This window comes from Oncorhynchus nerka, unplaced genomic scaffold (assembly GCF_034236695.1).
Source record: "Oncorhynchus nerka isolate Pitt River unplaced genomic scaffold, Oner_Uvic_2.0 unplaced_scaffold_2965, whole genome shotgun sequence".
Taxonomy (NCBI): domain Eukaryota; kingdom Metazoa; phylum Chordata; class Actinopteri; order Salmoniformes; family Salmonidae; genus Oncorhynchus; species Oncorhynchus nerka.
In genome coordinates, this window is record NW_027038334.1 from 17,247 (window position 1) to 29,248 (window position 12,002).

The window sequence follows — 12,002 nt, forward strand, 5'->3', positions numbered from 1 at the left end:
GCCGATCATGCAGACGTTACTACGACTGCCGTTGCCACCTCAACTGCAGCTCCCAATATGAAAGCAGCCGCTGCCACCACAACTGCTGCCACAACTGTGGCTAACCCAACTGCAGCCGCCACTATGACAGCCCCTGCCACGTCAATTTCAGCCGCTACCACGTCGACAGCAGCTACTGCCACAACTGTAGCTGCCACCACAACAGCCCCTGCTACCACAACTGTAGCCACCATCACCACAACTGTAGATGCCAAAACGACAGCCCTTGCCAGAACAACTTCAGCCACTACAACAATGGCATCTACCACTACGATAGCCCCTGCCACCACTAACGCAGCTACCACTATGACAGCAGCTGCCAGCACACTACGCCAGCCTGTAACACCACAACATCAACCCTTGCCACCACAACTGGGTTGAGGTCGAGTGACTGTGGAGGCCAGGTCCTCTGATGCAGCACTCCATCACTTTCCTTGCTCAAATAGCACTTACACAGCCTGGAGGTGTGTTTTGAGTCATTGTGGGATGGCGTACCGCAGCAAAATGCTGTGGTATACGTGCTGGTTAAGTGTCCTTGAATTCTAAATAAATCACTGACATTGTCACCAGCAAAGCACCATCACACCGCCTCCTCCATGCTTCACTGTGGGAACCACACATGTGGAGATCATATGTTCACCTACTCTGCATCTCACAAAGACAGCGGTTGGAACCAAAAATCTCAAATTTGGACTCATCAGAACAAAGGACATATTTCCAATGGTCTAATTTCCTTTGCGCGTGTTTCTTGGCCCAAGCAAGTCTCTTCTTATTCACACAGTCTCCTCTGAACAGTTGATGTTGAGATTTGTATGTTACTTGAACTCTGTGAAGCATTTATTTGGACTGCAATCTGAGGTGCAGTTAACTCTAATGAACTTATCCTATTTATCAGAGGTAACTCTGGGTCTTCCTTTCATGTGGCGGTCCTCAAGAGAGCCATTTTCATCATAGTGCTTGATGGTTTTTGCGAATGCACTTGAAGAAACTTTAAAAGTTCTTGAAATTTTCTGGATTGACTGACCTTCAAGTCTTACAGGAATGACTGTCGGACTGTCGTTTCGCTTTGCTATTTTGAGCTGTTCTTGCCATAATATGGACTTGGTCTTTTACCAAATAGCCCTATCTTCTGTATACCACTCCTACCTTGTCACAACACAACTGATTGTCTCAAACTCATTAATTTGTGGAATTATTTCCTTCTTAACTTTTAACAAGGAAAACCTGTTAATTGAAATGCATTCCACCTCATGAAGCTTGTTGAGAGAATTCCAAGAATGTGCAAAGCTGTCATCAAGGCAAATGGTGGCTACTTTGAAGAATCTCAAATATAAATTATATTTTGATTCGTTTAATACTTTTTTGGTAACTACATGACTCTGTATTATTTCATAGTTTTGATGTCTTCACTATTATTCTACAATATAGTAAAAAATAAAGAAACCCTGAAATGAGTATGTGTGTCCAAACTTTTGACTGGTACTGTATTTTACATACATCGATTACCAACTGGGCTCATTTTGACCACAAGAAAAAGCAACAATCAATCAACAATCACAGCAAAATATCAACTTAGTTCTTGTCAAAACATCAGAGATGTACAATAATTTGATTACAGTATTTAGATTTGAGAATTTTTAAGAAAATATAAATGGTTTAATATTTGTGGTAAAAATTACTGCCATTTAAATTGAAGGAGCAGGATGTTATAGGAAGCAGTACATTTGAAAATACCAAAAATATGCCTTAGTTTTCTTTATTTACTTACTCCACAGCCATCATTAAATGCTTGAAGTTTCTTTAAACCAAATGGTATAGCACCCAAAATAGTATAACAAGTTGCACATAAAGAATATTGGAGGATATTATAGGAATTCTGGTATTTATATAACATTTTCAGTAGTATAAACACATTTTCACCAATAAAGCACAGTGTACATTTAGAAGGTAGCTGGTTTCTGTACTACAGTTCTACCAAGTGTTCATACCGCTGACAGACTTTTATGCGCTGTTTCGACTGCAACTAAGAATATGTCTAAGGTCATTTTGATTAGTCAGTCATACCTAGCTATAATCAGTCATAACCACAGGTGAGTACACAAGGTGCCCCATCTCTGCAAATGATCTGTCTATCTGGTCAAAATCACTGATACAGTTTCCCTTCACCCTATGACGATATGTATTTCTTAATATTATGTCTCCAGAGAAACCTGGATTCTATTAAATACTTTTTCTATTTGCCCTAGAACAACTTATTTTCTGAGAATACACACCAATACAGCTCTATGTAGTTTAGAGTGTTTCTGAGTTCTTGATTTGCTGTTTATATTAAGTATTTATACCATTGGCAGATTTTTATATTCCCAAAAAGAAGGTACTTTTGTTTTTTTACCCAGTCATACGATACTTTGTATAGGTGAATTCTGTGGGTGCTTTATCTCTGCAGATGATCTGTTTGGTCAAAATCACTGATACAGGTACCCCTCCACCCTCTAGTGGTATGGATAACTTGTAATTATGTCTCCAGAGAAACCTACATTCAAATAAAGGTCCGATTTATCAAATGACTATAGACAGAATTAGGTGTTTTTGTCTCGGGTCAAAATGACCCCAAAGGACTTGGAACTTTTTTAAAGTCCATATTGATACAGAAACACAGAACAAGTTGATTGACAAAGTCATGAAGAATTTGAAGAATTTAATAAACCACATTTGGGCTGTGATAAAAGAAATATGCCTCTCGAGTCAAAATAACCCCAGTCCATAGCTTGAGGGGTAACATGAATACATTTGTCCTTTCCCTTGCAGGCATTTCAAGACATCAATGCCTGCAGCATCCACCGCAAGTGAATGCAACACTGATGACTACTGGTGTGCATCATGTCATTTTAACAACCAATGCATATTTCACTACAATATACCATTTTTTTTCATACTGGAACTTGACACCATCTGTAAAGGCTGTAAACCTAAGACTTTTATACTCTTCACCAGCTATGTAAGTTAATGCCCTTATCAGGTGTGTTGGAATGCGTGTATATGACAGGATTCAAGACATAGATTCTATATTTAACATGGCATAATATTGTATATCATTATAATCACTAATGTGTTTTGGGTGACAAGACACATTTCTTCCTCCTGAGGTCACCACTCGCCTACAATGTTTCAAAATGTGCTACTGCTTCTCGCATGAAAAAGTAATGTGGACGAATCATCGTGGTTTGTCCTGGACTCATGGTATGAGGAATTGCTGAATGTGAGCGTATCGTCAGTGGGAGACTGTGCTATAGACCTGAATATTTTTGTCTTGTTGGTATTTTATGTACTGACTGAAGAAATGTAAATGTTTTTCCCTCATAGCAAATTTGAAGAGAACTCATAAACCAAAATATAGTATATGCAATGAAACAGACTTTCAAATTTGGAATAATGTCACCTACCTTTTTTTCTGCAGTCATCTCGCCCAGTTGCTGCTCCAGAAATGCCTTCCACTCGAGGCTGGAGGAATTCTGCTTTTTTTATTTTTACATTGAACAAATTCCTGGTTCATCGGATTAGTTTTTTTTCCCACTTGAGCTGCAACAGTATGAAAAAAACATAGTTAAGGGAAAAATATAGAAGGGGTTTATCATGGCAGGACACTATGGGTTTAAGTGGCATACACTACATTATCAAAAGTATGTGGACACCTGGTCATCAAACATCTCATTCCAAAATCATTGCCATTAATATTATTAATATATTAATATAACAGCTTCCACTCATCTAGGAAGGCTTTCCACTAGATTTTGGAACATTGCTGTGGGGACTTGCTTCCATTCAGCCGAGAGCATTAGTAAGGAGCGGGACTGATGTAGGGTGATTAGGCCTGGCTCGCAGTCGGCGTTCCAATTCATCCCAAATGTGTTAGATGGGGTTGAGGTCAGGCCTCTGTGCAGGCCAGTCAAATTCTTCCACACCGATCTCGACAAACCATTTATGTTTGGACCTCGCTTTTTGCATGGGGCCATTGTCATGCTGAAACTGGAAAGGGCCTTCCCCAAACTGTTGCCACAAAGTTGGAAGCACAGAATCATCTATAATGTCATTGTATGCTGTAGCGTTAAGATTTCCCTTCACAGGAACTAAGGGGCCTAGCCCAAACCATGAAAAATACCCCCAGACCATTATTCCTCCTCCACCAAACTTTACAGTTGGCACTATGCATTCCGGCAGGTAGCGTTCTCCTGGCATCGGCCAAACCCAGATTAGTCCGTCAGACTGCCAGATGGTAAAGCGTGATTCATCATTCCAGAGAACGCGTTTCCACTGCTCCAGAGTCCAATGACGGCAAGCTTTACACCACTCTAGCCGATGCTTGTCATTGCACATGGTGATCTTAGGCTTGTGTACGGCTGCTTGCCCATGGAAATTCCTTTCATGGACCTTAATGAAAATCACCAGTAGCCCTTCCTGCAGCCAAATGAGCTAGTGGCCTCGTGGGTGGAAAGTTATTAAAATGTTTCATAATTAATAAACATTGTTTAAAAAGCCTGACGAAAATCAGGTGTTTCTATGTTAAGCGGTTTTGTCATGTTTCAGTCTTCTGTGATGTATATCAAGTGTAATATTGGGATGCAAACTCAAAATAGAATCCATTTCAACTCTATATCTGACAGATGTTTTCTAGATTTTTTAAGCCCATAACCTTATACTGTTGTTTCAAAGTAGATACCAAATAACACTTTATGTGACCCTGGTTTAGCCCACTGCAGTGAAAGGTTAAACTTTGCCACCACTAAGTGGACAGATGTGTGAAATTTGGCCCGCTGGCCCATGGAGTAACATAAGCAAGTTCTCTGTATTCTAAACCAGTGGTCACAAACCTGTCGAGGCATTACTGTCAATCACCAAATATTTCTGTAAAAAACCCAATGATAAAGCCTTTCGTTCCTATTTTTTTTTAAATCGCTTCGCGCTTTTGCCAGTACTGTAAATGCACTTGATGCAGCAGCCCTAGCGCCGGGAAGGCAAAGCCTTACATTTGTTAAAACATTTCATGTGTCTGAAGGTAGAAGTCCACCTACCAGGCAGTCCCAGAGAGCAAATCAAGTGCACATAAGGGACTACCGCTGGCCAATCAGATAGCTCATATCACCGTGTTTATACAATTTCCTCGTACCACAGACCTTAAAAACAAATGAATCGCACAAGTAAAGTTGCTACTGTGAGATTTGAAAGCTTTTAAAAACATGACTTTAGGGAGACAACGAATACAGCTGTTTTTACGAGTAAGTTAATGTTTACGTTGTTATTCAGCAATTACTACTGCACAACCAGCACTGCAGCTGCAATGAAAGTGTTCCGATAAGCGTGCCTTGTTACTATTAGCGGCATGTCTTTTTTAATATCGGTGAATATTTAACTTTCTCTGGTTATAGGAATAATAACATTAATTGGTTCATGAGGCAAAAAATAATGCAGTTCGACTTGAGTTTCACCATCAGGGAAATAGTGATGAGTCGTTAGCGAACGAGTCGGCTCTTAAGAGCCGGCTCTTGTAGGTAAACGTTGGGAGCCGTCTCGCATATCAGAAGAGCCGAATATATATTTTTAAATATATATTTAAAAAATGAATATATGAATAATCAAAATATTTAAATGAATAGAATGAACTAATTCAAAGAACGAAAAAAACACATTAAATAATTTAGGCCTAAATGCTCAAGCGGACACACATTCGTTCTGACTGTCTGCTCAGACGAACAGCCTCACCTGTTGTTCCTGTCAATCAGACACGCAGTGTCAACCAATGAACCAAATATGCGTGAGGGAGGGCCGAGCCAACTCACTCACAGTCACACACTTAGCAGCGAGGAGAGAGGAAGGCAGCTGTGAAAACAAGAGCTGGAAAATGATTTGGAAGCAAAGTAGCATTTGGATGCATTTTAATAATGTAGACAATATGTTAGAGCACAGTGTAGAATTTGCCAAAACAAAATCTCATATAAAGCTGGTTCAACGCACAACCTACACCGGCATATGCAAACTGTGCACCCAACTGTGAAGCTAGCTGTAGCGGAGCTTCGACAAACTAGCGGGCTTGCTACTGATAGTGGTAGAGCCACTCCTTCAAGTAGGCCTACTCCGCGACCCACAGCAACGCAGTCTTCTATGGACCAGTTTATGCCAAAGTCTATGTAGCAAAACAAGGCCAAATTGATATTGCATTGCCTAAAATTATTGCTACCGATTTCCAGCCATTTTTGGTGGTGGAGGACAGAGGTTTTAGAAATAGCAATAGTCTAAATCCAATGTACACAATTCCAAGCAGGAAAACCCTTTCAAAATCACTTATTCCACAACTGTACTAGAGCACACAGGCTTCAGTGCCGGAAAGAGTCAAAAAAGCTACTTTAGTTTGCCTTACCACTGACTGCTGGACATCAAGGTTAACCACTTCTTACATGTTGGCCACATGTCACTTCATTGAACATTTTTCGATGTCTAGCTGTCTTCTGGACTGCTTTGAGTTCAGCGACAGACACACCTCAGATAACTTGGTAGAGGAACTGTGAGAGTGGCCAGAGAATGGCAAGTGGTGTGTTGTGTTAGTGACAATGCAGCTAACATAACCAAATGGACCCATCATCCATGTCTTGCCCACACAATCAACCTGATTGTAAGAGACGCTCTGAAGGTGATGAAGCCCACTGTGGACAAAGTGAAAGCAGCTGTGGAATCCTTCCACAGGAGCACAGTGGGTGCTGAAAAACTAAAGTCTACACAACACCAGATGGGGATACCTGAGCTGAGGCTTAAACAAGACTGCACTACAAGGTGGAATTCAACATTGTATATGTTGAAGTGGTTTCTTGAGTCAAAGGATGCCATCATCTCTACACTGGCCATTGTCAATGCACCTGTTGATGCTCTCGCCCAAGAGGAATGGGAGGTGGTGGAGGGGTGTGCAGAGTCCTGGAACCCTTTGATTAGGTCACTGTGGATATCAGCGGAGAGAGGTACAATAAGCAGTTATTACTACATCATTATTCAATCCAGTATTACATACAGTTGAAGTTGGAAGTTTACATACATTTAGGTTGGAGTCATTAACTTCTTATGGCTGCAGGGGCAGTATTGAGTAGCTTGGATGAAAGGTGCCCAGAGGTGCCGATAGTAAACTGCCTGCTCCTCAGTCCCAGTTGCTAATATATGCATATTATTATTAGTATTGGGTAGAAAACACTCTAGTTTTTAAAACTGTCTGAATGATGTCTGTGAGTATAACATAACTCATATGGCAGGCAAAAACCTGAGATGAAATCCAAACAGGAAGTGGGAAATCTGAGGTTGGTCAATTTTCAACCCAGCCCCTATTGAATACACAGTGGGATATGGATCTGTTTGCACTTCCTACGGCTTCCACTAGTAGAGGTCAACAGTCTGTAGAATCTTGTCTGATGCTTCTACTAAAAATCTATTGTATGCTGCTGCATAAATTATGTAATATGGGGAAAGGAGGATACCTAGTCAGCTGTCCAACTGAATGTATTCAACTAAAATGTATCTTCCGTATTTAACCCAACCCCTCAGAGTCAGAGTGGCGCGGGGGGCTACCTTAATCGACATCCACGGCGCCAGGGCAACAGTGGGTTAACTGCCTTGCTCAGGGGCAGTACGACAGAATTTTACCTTGTGAGCTTGGGGATTCGATCCAGAAACCTTCCCAATGCTCTGAACACTAGGTTATGCCAGGGAGATATGTATAGTGTAGCTAAGAAAATAATAATAAGTGTATGTTGTGTAGTAAGCTGTTAGTAGCCCATGTGCCTCACCCTAATAATTTGGTACAGTTTCTCCTCCTAATTCTGCCTACTGTACTGACTAGGTGGTGCACATGTAGCCTATAACCTGTTTTAGAGAAAGGTAATCATCAAATATTGTAAGAGATTTCATTATCTGCTCATATACCCCTGCTATTTATCCTACGGTTCTGACTTGGTGTGCAGGGAGAATACTGTAAGAGCGGCCCATGTTCCGAATTCTGTTACTGTACATTTTAAAAGGGCTGAACAAATTGTTATATTGACTACGTCCGTCCTAGCGCTCTCATGACTGTTTCGCTGCTAGACAAGGCTCCGCTGATAGCCAGGTGTAGCAGTGTTAAGGTGTTGGGACTGCTGTTTGGACTGTGCTGTTGGGAATGTTTTATGTAGGAACTAACAGTGTGTGGGCACCATTTGTCACCGTTACAGTGCAATTAATGTATTGTTTAGTGTTGTGTTGTATAGTGGGTTTGCTGGCAAGCATCTACATTTTTTTTTATTTTGCCCCACAACCAAAGAATATTTGATCATGGAAGAACATCAACTCTTACATTTCAATACATTTTCTGCCACTGATGAGTACAAATGAGTACAAAATGACTGGAATGCACTTCTAAATCATAAAAGACATTCAATTATAATCTGCTAATCCTCATTTGGTTGGAAAATAAACTTTTCAATGTAATGTAAGACAAAGTAAATGTACCACAGCAATAAGCTCCAATTGATTAGAATATGTTTATTTCAATTTGAATGATGAGTATAATAACTATAACTATAATGAGAATCAACTTAGGTTAACAAATACTGATTAAATAGGTTGCCATTACATATGATGGGAATGGGGGACATGACATTTTCAAAGTGAAGATATTTCATACTGCTGCTTGCTGCTGAGACTAGCTTGACAGCAGCAGCGACAACACCACCAGACAGGAAGCAGTGAAGAGACTGGTCTTGCTGCTTATTCCACTTGAGGTCACAACTGCATAGATAAAGAGAGAGAAAGTGAACATGAAAGGGAAATATGTATTTGCCAACCTGTTACATGATTATTGTGATTAAGGCCTGTACATATTTACTGTTAAATATTTACACACACATACACATGGATTTAGTACTGTAGATATGTGGTAGTGTTGGAGTAGGGGCCTGAGGACACAGTGTGTTGTGAAATCTGGGAATGTATTGGAATGTTTTTAAAATTGTATGAACTGCCTTAATTTTGCTGGACCCCAGGAAGAGTAGCTGTTGATGGGGATCCATAATAAATACAAATACTGTTATTGCTACAATAACCTTGTTTTCTGCCATATAGACCCTCTAGATAATGACATACAAAATATGAATTTACCATAAAACATGGACAATATTTTTTTACCTTCACCGCTGACAGTAACTGACGTGGGGTTGATGTTGAAAGCTGTGATGTTTTGTGCAGCCTTTATCAAAACGGTGCCAATTTCCTTGGAATTTGGCACAGCGGAGGAGCTAAATGCTAAATTCATGGTGTTAATGATTGATCCATTTCTGCGAACAAATGAGAGATTGTTTTAATGACAGTTGATTATATGAGGTATACTTTTTTGATCAATTATTTATTTCTTCCTTTTGTTTAATGATGTAGCATGTTTATATACATTTTCATGAAATCTGTATACGGTTCTTTGGCTGTAGAATTCAATTAATTAAAATCAACATAATCAATTGAATGCAAACAAATCACCTGAATTGTATTACTGTCAAACTGTTGAAAGAGGCGAAAGCTGATCGATAGAAAGGTTCAAGCTGGAATGCAAAAACATGTAAAGTTTAGATCAACAAGTTTCAAGTACATTTTTTTAACCTTTATTTAACTAAGCAAGACAGTTAAGAACAAATTCTTATTTACAATGATTGTCTACCCGGCCAAACCCTAATCCAGACGACGCTGGGCCAATTGTGCGCCTCCCTATGGGATTCCCAATCACGGCCGGTGGTATACACATGGTATACACCGCCCAACCAAATGCGTACTTGCAGGTTCCTTCTCGACAATGTAATAATAATAAGAAATAATAAAAGATAATTGCTCTCTAGAGTATAATATTAGCATAAGTATAATACACGAAGGCGCAATTTATAGTCAAATATTTACACGTGTTTTGGGGAAGGGGGGATTGGGGGGAAAGTGTTTAAATTATGCAGTATTTAGCAATCATAATAAGAGTCAACTGAAAGGTGTTTATTACTGTATTCTACCCCTCTCATCATGACCTTCCCACATTTGTGTTCTTCTCATTCCTTCAGGAGGCTCACCTGTGTTTTAATCAGTGATGCTCGAGTTTGAAAGGCCTGAGAGGATGAGGTTGATAGGTCGGAGATAAATGTCTCTCCTTTGGACGTGAACTCCACAGACACTGTAGTGAGTGTATTTGTGGCCACAGAGGTTGTGGTTGGAGCAGCTGGGACAACGGTTGTGATGACAGGAGTAGCCGTTGTAATTGTGGTGGCACTTGTGGATGTATTTGGGACCCCTGTGAACACAAAATGAATGAAATGAGAACTTTGTGTATGACCTCTTTTAGAACTGTCAAATTTGAATTAGACATTTTAATATCAAAACTGTTTTAGAAAGATTTGAAGTTAAAATGTAATGTCTCTCCAGGATTGTCTCTTATTTGGTGCAAAATACTTGCCGCTCAAATTAGAATATTATCCTAAATGCAATCATAGGTTTAAGGAACGCAACAGATTGCAATGTTTAATGTATATTATATGAAACAACAGGTTCTTGAGAAGGAAACCCTTCACCAGGCATTTATATTATTGCTTTCCAGTGTATTTATATATATTTTTTAAATAATTTAATCCAACGGTTTGAAATGCACTTCTGGAAGTTCTATCTAGAAACAACTCAACTGTAGTTATAGTAGGAACAGCAGATGTAGGACCAACTGAAATAAAATGAAAATTATCTCTTATTATTAATCCTTAAGAGTCTACTGAGGCAGCCGTTCGTCAATCTAAGTAACATCATAAAAAAATCCCCATCAAAATCCATCAGTTTAAACTAGAGATTTGTGCCAATCCACCGCATCCGCTTATGTTGGCCTTCCGCATTAGCGGTGGAAGGTGGCTGAGCTACAGCACTTTTTAGGGCCTTATTTACCTTATTTGACAAGTTTGAGTACTGTTAACAGTCACTTTCAAGTTTAGCTACCTTTGTTGGTGTCTTGCCTAAATTGCTCCACAATTGTATTGCGAATGTGTGAATCACTGCATATTTTGACATTTAACTATTTATGTAAATTCAATGTTTTTTTAATATACACAGCCCTTTTCGTCACAGATCTATTGTTTTTGCACTTGTACCTATGGTCAGATGACATGAAAATAGAGCACTTTGGCCACGTACACCAATGGTGGCTTTGGCCTTCAAAAGAACGATGTATATCCAGAAGGTATCTCATCCCTACTGTAAAATCTGATGGTGGATCTTTGATGTTATGGGGCTATTTTGCTTCCACTGGTCCTGAGATCCCTTTAAAGGTGAATGGCATCATGAACTTTACCAGGACATTTTAGCAAAAAAACCTGGTTGCCTCTGCCAGAAGGCTTTAACTTGGCAACAAGTGAATCTTCCAGCAAAACAATAACTCCAAAAACACATCAAAATACAAAAATAAATGGTTAATTGACCACAAAATCTATATTTTGCAATGGCCATATCAGTCTCCGGACTTGAACCCCATTGAAAACCTGTGGTTTGAATTAAAAGAAGGCAGTCCATAAGCACAGACCAAAAGGTACTAGGATCTGGAAAGATTCTGTATGAAGAATGGTCGAGATCCCTCCCAATGTGTTCTTCAGTCTCAAAACATTTTTAAAAAGTCTAAGTGTTTTTTTCCTTGCAAGGGGAGCGTGATGGAGTATTGAAAACAGGGGATCATATCTTTTAGAGACTTTCTTTATTACTTGTTAAAAAATCTCTTTCCCTGAGCAATTGTATTAGTATCAAATAATATCATTTGTAAATGTTTTTGATCACACAATAAAGGTCAGTATTTGTGTAATTTATTTTACATAGTCTTTTTTGCTTATTATTTTTCAAGGGATCCAATAATTACGGACCCCACTGTATGACAACGGATAATTTTAGTGAATCCATTT

At 39.4% G+C, this 12,002-nt stretch overlaps 1 long non-coding RNA gene across 1 annotated transcript; it reads right to left on the reverse strand.

Annotated features, from left to right (window-relative positions):
- Positions 1 to 8,575: 8,575 nt before the first annotated feature.
- LOC135566916 (uncharacterized) lies at positions 8,576 to 10,386 on the reverse strand. Its single transcript, XR_010462215.1, has 4 exons — positions 10,149 to 10,386; positions 9,577 to 9,638; positions 9,232 to 9,380; positions 8,576 to 8,835 (listed from the first exon to the last, which is right to left on the reverse strand). It is a non-coding gene; the product is annotated as an uncharacterized LOC135566916 (long non-coding RNA).
- Between the last annotated feature and the right edge of the window lie 1,616 nt (positions 10,387 to 12,002).